Genomic DNA, 13,168 nt, shown 5'->3' with positions numbered 1-13,168 from the left:
GCTGGATGTGCAGTGCCTGTAGGCTACACATTGGCATAAGTGTAAAAACATCCATAATTTCACCCTGACAAACTAGCAAAAAGAGCAAGAACATTGGAAAAGAGGATCCTGGTCATGTAATGCTAAAATAATGCTAATAAAATAAAGCACATTTCAGCCCCCTCATGTTACAGATTAGAGGGAGAAATTTTGTTGTTTAGATAATGACCATTCTTACGTCTGCGCTGAAACCTCTCCTCCCCTTCCTGATTTAGACTTGTTCGAAGCAAAGAGGAACGTGTGCTGCCGAAACTGACAGCTGCATTGCAAATGCATAAACTTTTGGACCATCAAGATCCAGAATTTTGGTTCAATCCAAAAGGGATTTCAGTCAAGAAAAAGGTCAGACAGGAACCTTGGATCCAGATCATTTCAACCGTCTTGTGCCACTGTTCTGATCTTGGCCCTTTAGTGGGCGGTTGACCTTAGAGATGCAAAGGAAAAGGAAATTCACTGTAAAGGCTGTGCCTTTCTTTCATTAAAGCGTGGCCTGTAGTTTCCTCCGAGACTGTCTCACGTGATGTTGCTGTGCTGTACCACTAGCCCCTGGGAACAAGTTCATTTCAGAAATATGGGTTAAGTATGTAGACTGCTATTAATATTTTATGTATTACTTTCAATCTGCCATTATATATTCATAAGGCACCAGCTGAAGCACGTAGCCATGCATGCCATGAATATGTAACCATTTCATGTGGCAGTGCTCTAACCAGGGGCATAGGGCTTTTTATCCATTGCGTGAATAAAACAGAGCAGACTGTATTCTTCTTAGGTGGCTTGTCCATCACTGGAGATCCGCCTTCCTAGTAGCCTATTCTGTGCAATCCTCTGCTATGCTCTTTCAGCGGTGTCCGATAGGAAGTCAAAGATCACCACACTTGTGGGTGTCATCCTTCCATATTCACCACAGCCCCTACCACCCGGCTCTAAATAAATGCCCTCCCCCAGAGCCAGGTGCTCCCAACTCCCACCTAAATAAACGCCCTCTCTTTCCCACAGAGCCAGGCTCCCCCAACCCCCACCCCATTCTAATTTAATGCCAGTGACTCACTGGTGCCAGAGCTCCCACTGCTGCCGCCACATGCTTCTCCCACCAGTGGAGCAGGGCATAGCATTAAAGACCTGAAAATCTGCAATCCAAAACAAAGAGGCACCTCATTTGCATATTCTTATTTCAAAATAGCTTCTTTCAAAAGAAGAAAACCAGTGTTCACACTGCTCTTTTGAAATATGCAAATGAGGTGACATATGCAAATGTGCACCTCATTTGCATACCTCTTTCAAAAGAGGAACATAAGGGTAGACACAGCCAGAGATTTTTAACACCAGATTACAAAGGGAGACATCTGAACTGGAGTTTATTCTCAAATTTGATACCTTGTGGCTTGGTCTTAATAGAGCTAGCAATTACCTTACGCATGACAAAGACCGCTTCCCCACCTTTGATATTCGTAGTGATCGCAGGTAAGTCGCTTAATACACACTTGCAGTAAGTAATTTTCTCCCACTCTTTCTGTCCTGTGCAGCTGATTTGTCAGTTTTCATTTAGTTTTTTAGTTTCTCCGTGTTATGTTTTCATTTTATCAGTTTACCTTCATCAGAATTGCCACATCTGAAGAAGTGGGTCTGTCCCACAACAGCTCATCACCTAATAAATTGTCAGTTTTTTAATGTGCTGCAGGACTGCTTTTGTGTTTTGTGAAGAGACAGACTGACACTGCTACCTTGCTATGACTCTTCTTCGTGTGCTTCTGGCATCAGCTTTCCTTTCCCCGCCGGCAGATTTAACAGGGCTGATTTTCCTCACAGGCTGACACAAGTGTAACCCCACTAAGTTAACTCCTAATTGTGTGCCGTCAGATCTCTTAGCAGCTCCTCATGGGTTTGTTCCCTCAATGCTTTCATAGCTCCACATAAAAACAAAGGAGTTAAAATTGGGACAAAAACCATTCAACACCTTTCTGGCTTGATAGTAACATTTTGACATGGCACAGCTTTGAATAGCAGTGACAAAACGCTAGGCTTCAAATGCAAATGAAGGGGAGCATTAAAGGCCCAGCATGTTTGCTGTGTGTTCTACACAGGCCCGGTCTGTGCCGGGAAAGATTTTTCAGTGGAGCTATGTTGGAAAAAACCTCCCAGCGCAGACAGCTTATTGCAGATGAAAACACAATATGAAAAAAGGCATTTGTGCTGGCACATTAAAATAAGCTATCTTGGCCAGCTAAAGCACTTTTCTGGTAGTATAACTGAATCCACACTAGCGCTTTTTTCCAGTATAGAAATGTTGTAAAAAATCACTCAGCAGAAATTCCTGGCACAGACCTGGCCTTAGTAGCCCAAGAGGGCTCTTGCTACTTCCTTTGCAACATCCAAAACTTCTCCTGTCAATGCCACATGACACGCAGCTTTTTAGCACAGCCAAGAGTGAGCAGGGCATTTGTTTCTGGCGGGAAAAAACCCCTTCTTTCACCTGCCCACTTGCTTCACGCCACCACAGAAAATGGCATCAACCCAAGAGCCTAGCAAAGCTGCTCCAGCTGCAGTGGGTGCAGGAGGGGGAATCCAGGCCGGACTGGTTATCCACACACCAGCTGCTGCAGAATGTTGTTTCCTTGTTTAGAAGGAAACCGTGGGAACAGTTGGTCTCCAGCCGCATTCCAAAGCTTGCTGGTGTTCTTACCAGCACTGTGTGAGGGACCCACGCTATGCACCGCTCACAGGCTGTCAAAGGGCCTGCCCAGGTTTCTGTGCCACAGCCTCCTGAGCCAGCAGGCCACAGACAAGAACTAATTGCCTAACTGCCCTTCCCAACTCCTTTTATGGAAAGCCTCATGCTCCCTCCTGTGGCTTCTTGGCCTACACAGTGTTGCCATGTGTCACGGGTAGGCAATAGGGCCGGGTGCCACCTGCAAGCCATGGCAGGGAGGAAATAGACTGCTAGGGAATTTGCCTGGCATTGGAGAATTAGTCTGATCCAGGCATAGGAGAAGACTCAAGTGGGCAAGACCCTACTTAATATTTTACACAAGAGCCCCCTTGCCAGACTTATGGCTGGCTCTAAATGTGCCCCGGGGTTCTGGGGTTTGGTAGGAACGATCTGCTCCACATGTAGGATTTGTGCCCATGAGGACCGCGGTGACAGCCAGGACGGCCCACTGGTTATGGCTCTCACCAGGTTCAGAGCCCCAGTTTTGAGGCTTGAACCTGAGTCTCCCGTATCCTAGCAGTTCAGGTCCCTAACCACTGGGACCCTCCTGACCCCTCCTCAGGGGCTGTGCTGAGGAATTCCATCCGGGACCTGAGACACTTCAATCAAACCTGACGTCTTAATACAAACTTTTGGTTTTGACACATTGGCCTAAAAATCCCCTAAAACTGGGGGTGGGGGGAGGGGATATTGCAAATGGGGAGATGGGGCAGGGGACACTGGCAAATTGCCAGAGGCTTAAGGACTCACACTAGTTATTAGAGAACTGTACACACACTTGCTTTTAGGCAGTCTACAATCACGATGTGCTATTTGCTCATATTTTAGTTCCTTTCTCCATGAACAGAAGTGGTTTGCTAGTGAGTTACAGCGAAAACCGACCCTCAGGGCAGGGCGGCAGCAGGGAGGAATAGCAGGCAAAGATTCAAGCCTGGTAGTATTAATAGTTCACATGGTCCATATATGTCTCACTGTAGCAAACTGGAAGGCAACCCAGGGAGAAAAGTCACTCCCTCGCCCAGCTGTAGCGCTATGTAAAAAGAAAAGCCTTAGGGCTATATTTGAATTCCTCCTACAGATTCAGCTTTTGATGGAGCCTGTCTCTGGTCCCCCTGGGCAGCTGCATATTTGTGAGGCTATTTAGGGAGGATGTTGTGCAGCCAACACAGCCTGCATGCTTCCGAGCCTCAGGAGGTTAACTTGCTTTCAGTCTGTATGCTCTCACTCTGCTTGCAAAATGGCTGCTCTGTCTCCCTCCCATTTGTCACTTAAAAAAAAGGCAGGCCTGTCACACCATAAAGACTGACAATATTATTTATTACAGGATGAGCCTTCGTAGGAACAGACCCACTTCTTCAGAGCTGGAGGATCCTGATAACTCAGAGGGAGAGAATTTAAAGAAAAAGATATAAAAAAAAATTATGGAAGAAAAAAAAAGATCAGCTAGATGGGAGGAAAGGAATGGGGGGAGAGGAGGAGAAAGCATCCTCTGCAAGTGTCTATTAAGTAAAGTGGGACGGCTGCAGTCACTGCAAATATCAAAAGGTGGGGAAATTGTCTTTGTAATGCATAAGGTAACTGATAACTTTGTTGAGTGTGAATATGAAGACACTGCACTTCCACTAATGTGATACATGCCATCATGTGCCAGCAATGCCCCTCTGCCATGTACATTGGACAAACTGGACAATCCCTTCAAAGAATAGACACAAACCTGACATTAGGAACCTGAATGCCCATAAACCCATCAGTGAGCATTTCAATTTAGCAGGACACGGCCTTCAACACCTAATGCTGTGCATTTGAAAACAAAGAGGCTTTAACACCAGATTACAAAGGGAGACATCTGAACTGGAATTCATTCTCAAGTTTGATACCTCTCACCTTGGATTCAAGAATGATAGCAATTACATCACACATTACAAGGACAAGAGGATTTTTCCTCCTTTCTTCATCCCCACACCCCTTCCTTCTGCCCCATCTAGCTGATTCATCAATTTTTTTTTCTTTTCATGATTTTTTTCTTCTTTAAATGGTCACCCTCTCAGTTATCAGGATATTTCCACATCTGAAGAACTGGGTCTGTCCCAATTAATAATATTGTTAGTCTTTAAAGTGCTACAGGACGGCTTTTTGTTTTGCAAAGATACAGACTAACCCAGCTACCTCTGTGCAACTATTTCCCCTTTGTAATGCCTTTTAGTCCAGCAGTGCATAATGCCCCCAGCTGTCCGCCACAAGCTGTTAGGCCAGCTTTAAAAAGTACTGAGTGTAGAAACAGACACACCAAGCAATAAAAATAAAGGGTGAAGATAAGAATATATGGCCTTTAAACAATGATGAGTCTCCACCATGGAAGTTTATATTTAAGGGTCTGTATGTTTTTAACGACTGTTACAGTCAACACAGAGATTGACTCCCAAGAGTAAGAAATTATTTTAATGGTTTTAATTTTGTAAGACAACAATCATGATTTAAAGGAGGTTCTGGGAAAATAACAGTTATGGTGGAACACCCACATAAATAGAGGGCTGTACTTAACACAAGGTTAATTTAGCTGAGCTAAGCATGTCATTTTTAAAAAATGTCAGTTTCCTTAGTCGGCTCAGACCCACAGACAGCCTTTGGAACCGTTTGCTAAGGAAATGACACTCATCTGAGGAAGTGGGTCTTTGCCCACGAAAGCTTATGCTCCAAAAAATCAGAGAGTCTGTCAGGCACCACAGGACTTCTTGTTGTTTTTGCGTCTGCAGACTAGCCCAGCTACGCCTCTGATCCTTAGGAACAGTTTGCTTTGCTAAACTTAGCGCTAAGCAATTAAAAATAAAATCCTCATAAAGCTCTGCTGTGGTTTTAGGCTGATGATCCTGGCGTTTCTAGTCACTTAGCCACTATTTCAAAACAGCTATGCAAGCATCTACACAATGCAACCATTATTGCGAAATAATTGTGAAGCAGCAGGGCCTTCTCTTGAAAGAGGCAATCCTCATTCCATGAGGAATAGCGTCGATTTGGAAATAGCTATTTCAAAACAGGGGCTGTATAGACAGGAAATAGGGCCCATTTAGAAACAAGTCTCAGTGCGTCCAGTGGCTCGATTTCAAAATAGGCTCTATTGCGCGTAGCTGCTCTGGCTATGTCTAGATTGCCGAGAACTGCTGACAAACAATACACAAATGCATTGTGCAATTTGCATCTCTCTCCTGCTGACAGGTCTGGCGGTAGAGGCTTTCCCGACATTTGGCCCATGCACATGGGGTTAAATGTCAGGAAACGCTCCCTTTGCCGAGACATCCCTTCTTCCTCGTGGAACGATGACCACCAAGATGTTGGCAGGAGGCTCCCAGAGTGGCAGACTTTTGTCAGGAGACGGCTGGGCTCCCAACAGAAGCCTGCAGTGTAACATAGCTGCTACTTCTAAATGCATTTGGTGTGTAGCTGCGCTATTTCGAAATAAGCTAGTCCAGAATCCCCTCTTCCAGAATACAGTAAAACCCCCATTATCCGACAATCGCAAATAGCTGATGGTCGCTGGATACCTGAAAGATGTCGCACAAGCGGGGATGGAGTGGAGGGGTCAGGGAGGGGGAGGCTGGGGGCTGCCTGGGCACCTTCTGAATGATGGTGGCTAGCTCCCTCTGGGAGGGGCTGCAGGATGGCGGCTGCCACAGAATGGCTCCCTAGGGCTGGTTTCCCAGGTGGGCAGCCCTCCCCAGTTCCAGGGAGCTGAGACCCAGCCAGCCCCAGGCCAAAGCCCCAGGGCGCAGAGCCCCAGCAAATCCCAGGGTGCAGAGGCCTGGCTGGCCCTGGGCAGGAAGCCCCAGCTGCCCTGGGTGGTCAGCTGCTGCAGCCCTGAGACCCAGCTGGCCCCGCAGAGAGAGCCCTGACTGCCCCTGGCCAGCTCCCTTGGCAGGCAGCTGCTGGCAGCTCCAGGGCGCACAGCCCCAGTGGGCTGGACAGGCTACTGGCTGCCCTGACACCACCTCCCCTGGCTGGCTCCCTGGATGGGGAGCTGCTGCTGGCCCCTCCGGGGCTGCTGGCTGCTCAGGGAAGGCTGCCAGCTGCGCAGTGCTGGGGGAGGAGATTATCCATCTCCCCCAGCTATCAAACACTCCATTCCATCCCACACCACTTCAGGCGGTGTCAGATTGATCGGATAACTAGGGTTTACCTGTAGTTTACTCAGGAATAAAGGTGCTGTCTGGACATTGCCATAATGAATCTCCCATAAAGCTATAGCCAGCTGTATGCTGGATCCGCTTTCCTAGAAGCTGAAGTTTGCAAACCCTGCTTATGATATGCTTGTTGTGGCTGTGGGGAAGGAGATGATGGTCTGCAGGGGTCAGGGAGAGGGATGTAGCTAGGGAAGGCCCGAGCTATAAGAGCCTCACTGCTATGTCAATAGACTCTGATAACCTTGGTTGGAAAAATCAATTATGGGAGGAATGATCACCAACCTCTGGGCCATGGAGAGCTTCCATTCACTGGGGCTAGGGCCTGCATGCTCTCTGGGTCTCATCTACCAAGGCAGTTTACAGGCTTCAACTTGAATTAGCTCTTGGTGGCCAAAGAAGCCAATTTATTGCAAGTATCAGAGACGTAGCCAAGTTAGTCTGTGTCTTCAAAACCAACAAAAGTCCTGCGGCACCGTACAGACTAACATATATTGGAGCATAAGCTTTCGTGGGGAACGACTCACATCTGACAAGGTGGGTCTTTGCTCAAAAAAGCTTCTGCTCCAAAATATCTGTTAGTCTATAAGGTGCCACAGGACTTCTTGTTGTTTTTAATTTATTGTAAAACACAGGCTTCCCTTCACCAGAGGCTCGTTCCATGCCCCCACCTCTTCTTATTTAAACAAACCTACCTACAGGGTTAGCAATGAAAGCCCCATTCTCTAGCCAAACACCTCAGGGTATGTTTAGACACCGAGTGGCAGCCTATGAATGAGAAGAGCTTCTGAGCCCGAGTCATAACCGCTGTCTACCTATGTTCAGTGCAGTAGCCTGTGCCTGGGGATGTCAACTGGGCCTCTGAGACTGGCTGCCAGGGGATGTACAGACCTTCACTGCTTCCAGCAAGCTAAGGCGGCAAGAGTTTGATCTACTCACCTGTCCCTGGCTGGATGATTCCCTTTGGAATACAGACCCAAGGAGGTAAAGAGAACTAGTGTAAAGATTAGCTGTAGTTCCTTACACAGGTGAAGGGAGAATTACCTGCTCCATCTTATTATGGAGGACTCCAAAGAGCACAACTGTCAACAAAGATGACGGGGTGGAACACAGCAGGATGGAGAAGAACTGCAGCTTTGAAGGCATTAAGCAAGGTAGCATAAGAAGGAAGAAACTGTTCTGTCTTCTGCCTCGAATAATACACTGGTGTGTTACGCACTGGTAATGGCTGAGACTGAGCACAATGCACAGCACACGGAGATTTGCTTTGGGGAAAAAAAATCATCTTCCTTCAGAAGTGAAAAACCCCTTTAGCCACTCCTCATGCAGGAGGCCCTGTACGTATGTTCCTTGGCTCCAATTCTTCACAGGCAGCATACGTATGCCGTAAAAAGGTCCCCCACAATGCAGCGAGTTCAGCATGTGGAACTTGAGACTTGCAGAGCACATTATGTTATTCAAATCAAATTCAAATGAGATTTAAATCAAACCTGCCCCCACTTCATCATCAACTGCACAAAAACTTCTTTGATGGCTACAATTTTTTTTTGTTTTGGTGCTCACTTTTTTTTTTTTTTTTTTTTTTTAAAAACACATTGCTATGCCCACCACCCACCCAGACACTTTGTGGCCTACGTTGCCCCTTCCAGTCCATACACAGTGCTGCAACAACAGTCATCTTCCCTGGCCAGCATTCTCACCACATCACTCTCCACCAGCTGCAAGCCCCGCTCACACTTTCAAACCAACACGTGCAATGAGCTATCAAAATCTGTGACACATGACCAGGCACATGCTACAGATGGCAGATCACAATGGATTTTAACTATAAACCTATTGTCTTCCCACTGAGACACACCAAACAATTCGTTTTCCCCTGTGTTAAGTGGGGGTAGGATAGGGGGTGGGCCATGGCAGTTTGCTGCTCAGGTTGCAGAGAGGAAAAGGGTGTCACCCCTGTTCAGGCTACTCCCAAATGCAGTTAGAACTCCTCCCCTGCCCTACAATACTGTTGACGATGCTCCTGACCACAGCTGGTGCCCTATTGCCTGCCTAGGGCTAGAAGGCCCCGGTTGCTCTTCCAGATACATTTGATTTTTCCTTACACTCTAACTGCATTAACAGTTGAGGTGAAAATACCCACAGACCTTTAGAAACACTTCCTTAGTGCACAGTAATCCACCAGACGTTAGTTGAATCTCTCTCTGCAGCCCCCACTACTACCTTGGTTCCAAAACTTGCTAACCAGTTCAGCAGAATAACGATTATGTTATCTACTAGTTGTCATTTAGCAATGTACCGAGAGTCTCATCTCTCTTCACAGCAACTGGGAATTTTTTTATATTGTCATCAAGATTAAAGTATTGGTGTTGCTTGTTATCGTGATAAGGATCCCACAAAGCAGCTACTTATCTGAGAAACTCCCTTTCTCTCCCAGCAGGATTACTCCATTCTACTTCAGCTGGGGTGCTGGAAAGAAAGGCAGAGCCCCCTTAGTATGTAAAAAGCATCTTTTGGCAAGGCACTCGCCACAAAGCCCCTGGAGTTTGGAAATAATCATTACTACCTTTCCGTCTGAAACAACAAGACGCTTTAGCAATGAGAAGTCCTATGGCACCTTATAGACAAACAGATTTTTTGGAGCATAAGCATGCATCCAACGAAGTGAGTTTTTTGTCCACGAAAGCTGATGCTCCAAAAACCTGTTAGGCTATGTCTACACTCGCTCAGAAGGTCGACGGCTGATATGCAGTTTCAGGTACGAGAGCTGTGTACCTAAATTCGACTTTTCAGCCATTGGCTTTCATCCCTGTCTTCAGGGCAAGTCAATGGAAGCACTCCTCCTGTTGACCTTCCTTAATCTTTGCAGCTCATGAAGAGTTCCAGGGTTGACATTTAATGGGCATTCTAGTTTAAGGGGAACCCCTCCCCTCATTAGTCCATTGAGGGTTTACTGCAATTTGTCAAGGCTACCTACAGCACCAAGCAGTATTCTTCATGTTATCTATGTTGAAATCGGTTGTAAGTTTCCAGAGTAATGTGGCAAAAATAGCTAATGTCAAATTTACTTGTCAGACATGTATTAGGATTGTTGATTGGCCTGTTCATAGCCCTCACACTGGTATTTACGTACTAGCCGAAAGCTCTCACACAGGTGTAATCTGTCAAGTCACCTGTATAAAAAAGTGGAAGGTGGCCTGGGTGGTAACAGCCTGCAACCCCCAGAGCTAATTGAACCTGGAGATACCCTAAACAGCAAGAGTTCTGAATCAGGCTTCAACTTGTTTCCATGACTTAATACTGATTCAAGACATTCTAGGCTTCAGAATAAAGTTTGGAGCTATTGTATGTGCTAGCTGTGTTGATTTGGGTCTCCCCGGTGCATTCAGATGCAGGGGTGTGGCTTTCAGGCCAATAATTCATTGTATGTGCAGTCTCTCATGCAAGCAATGAAAATGGTGTATGTAAATTAGCTATAAAATAATTGGTTGGGAATTGGTTGAGCAACATCTGATGCCCAAATGGTCTCAGTATGCTGGCATAGAACAGCTCAGACTTTCATATAATTATACAACACAAGGATATAAATTACAATCGAAAATGCCTGATCACTTACAACTGGATATTAAGACTGTCTCTATACACCAGCCTAACCCTGAAATAAGCTACACAATTTGTACCATGCAAATTGTGTAGCTTATTCCGAGATTTTGAAATAGGCTACTCTGGCATGTGGCACTGTCTAAAGGGGGCCACACGCTGAAATAAAGCGCTATTTCAAGGCATACCTGCACTCCTCCTGCGATGAGACATACAGGGATACTGGAAATACAGGGATGACCGTTATCTCCAACCGTTTTGTGACAACAGGCATTTCTTAGATGCGGGCAAGCTATTTTGGGATACTGCCATATTCCGAGATTGGCTACGTCTACACAGCGAGCGGTAACAGAGCATGAATCCCAGTGACCACTTCAAAACTGGGTGATATTCAGCACAAAAAGCACTCTCAACCATACGGGTAGCTGCTTCCAACACTTCCAACTGCCCTAATGGCATTTCAGAGGGACATTCTTGGACTGTTCTTATATGGAGTATTTAAGCTAAACATTCCAAAGTTTTGTCATGACATCTTCTAACAACTACAGGTCCAAAGATTACAGAAGACTTAATTTTCACTTCTTCTAGGTTTAAAAATCTCACCGTTCTTTTTCCTTTAAGAGGTTCCAACTTTCTTGGTCTAAGAAAGCCAGTTTCGGGTTTTCAGATGAGCTGTGAAATCAGTACCTGTGGCCTTCTGTAGGCCTGCCAGGCCAACTGAAGTTGCTGGTAGAGTAGAGCTTTCAGCTAGCACGTTACCACTCTGCTATAGCAACAACGTGCAGCTGCTTGCTTTTTCAGATGCTGAAGATCAGTGTAGATGAAACCCTAAGCTGACTATAGCTATGCAGTGCTTGATGGTGAGGGGTTAGTATAGCAGGTGCTGCTGAAGTGCTGTGTTTGGGAAGATAATCAAAAAGTTTCTTTGTATGTTTCTACAATGCTCGTAAACCTCACTGAGGCCTACGTGTTGCACCTCCCTGGTTTGGCACGGTCAGGACCTGACCAGTCCTGAACATGAGAATTTGCTGGACCAGAGGAAGTCTCCTGTCACAGGCCCTCAAGCCCACAGCAGGCACCCTGCCTCACGACCCCCCACCTCCAAAGGGCTGTTCTCTGTTGCACTGCCAAGGCTGTTGGCCCTGGGTGGCTCTCCTGCCATTAGGCTCTCATGCCCTCTGGTTCAGACAACAAAGTGCCAGTTTTAGGAAGTGCAACCCGTAGATCTGTTGCGTCATTGTTAAGTTACAGAAACTACAAGCCTGTTTCAGAGCTCTTGTATTCTGCAATAAAAAGTCCTGGGTCGATTGTGGTAGCTCTGCAGAAATCAGTTGAGAAACATGGTCCTAAGGTAACCTCAGGTCCTGAAACAAGTGCCATTCAACCTTTCCAGATTACTGTACCTTTTCCAGAAGTCATGTTTGTTTTGTATTCCGCTAAGTTACACCCCTCTTAAAAACTACTTACTTACAAAAACATCACAGGTGACTTCTGAAAACTTGCGGAACTTCTACCTTATTATCAGCAAATAAATGAATTGGAATAGAAATATTGTACTCACATTTCAGCATTAGGCATATGAAACAGTAAAACAAGTCATTGTCCGAATTAACGTTTAGACTGTACTGATTTTACTACTTTTTTTTTTTACGTAGTCAGTTGTAAAACTAGGCAACTATCAAAATGAGTTGATGTACCCCCTGGAAAAGCTTGGTCATGTTTCCAAGCTACATTTTCAGCTGCTGTTCTGGTTACTTACCCGATGTTATTAGCTCTTAAGAAGAGTCTCCAGGTTCTTCATTTATTAGTCCTTAAGAATTTCATATAGACAAACATTCTTCTTAGGTTTGACATTTGCTGACCAAGGAAGAAAAGGCAGGAGGCAATTCACACTAATATGAAATTGAGATGTGTCCACCAGCTTCAATAACCTGGGAAACCAGAGTCAAAATGATTGCTGTACTGTCATGTTTGGTGCCCATCATTTGTCAAGACTGAAGAATTGGGCGTTAAGAATGACAATGCATGCCATGTTGTCTGTCTGTACTGTACAGAGACAGAGCTCAGTCAGTTTAAAAAGATCAAGGTTTCAAACTAATCCAAGTAATCAGTCTCAATGAGATGTAAAGCATGAAAAGTTCAGGGACTTAAGAACAAAGCCAAAGAAGATAATGGGGAACAAATGTGACTTTACTATAATTTTTAATTATTCCAACTCAAGAGGAACTGAAGCCTGCCATCAACCATACCAACATTCAGCCTGAAAAGATCTGGCTGAAGTTGAATAGCCGGGAAAGAAGAAAAAAAGAGTAAGAGGGTGTCAAACTATTTAACTGGTATGCTACCATAGCTAGAAATACTTACCGCTGGTTTACCAGATCAGTAGCTGGTTTTCCAAGCAAATGGATGGCAAATGGCATATTTGCTGTGAGAAACGAGCCATTTTTCTAAAATTTAAAAATGATTCTGAATTTGGCCAGGACTTACTATTTTCTATGGAGTCCATTTCTTGCAGTTTTTCAGCATGATTTTCCCTAAGGACTGCAAGGTCAGATCCCTGCCTCAGATCAAGAAGAGTGCTGCTTTTCTTGAGTTCACTGCTCCTGCCAATAGTTGTGAAGCTGGAGGGTTCTTGCTAGAGAAACCA

The sequence above is a fragment of the Carettochelys insculpta genome, chromosome 5 (genome assembly GCF_033958435.1).
Source record: "Carettochelys insculpta isolate YL-2023 chromosome 5, ASM3395843v1, whole genome shotgun sequence".
Lineage (NCBI taxonomy): Eukaryota > Metazoa > Chordata > Testudines > Carettochelyidae > Carettochelys > Carettochelys insculpta.
The sequence above is the reverse complement of the archived record's forward strand: the minus strand, read 5'-3'. Positions refer to the sequence as shown.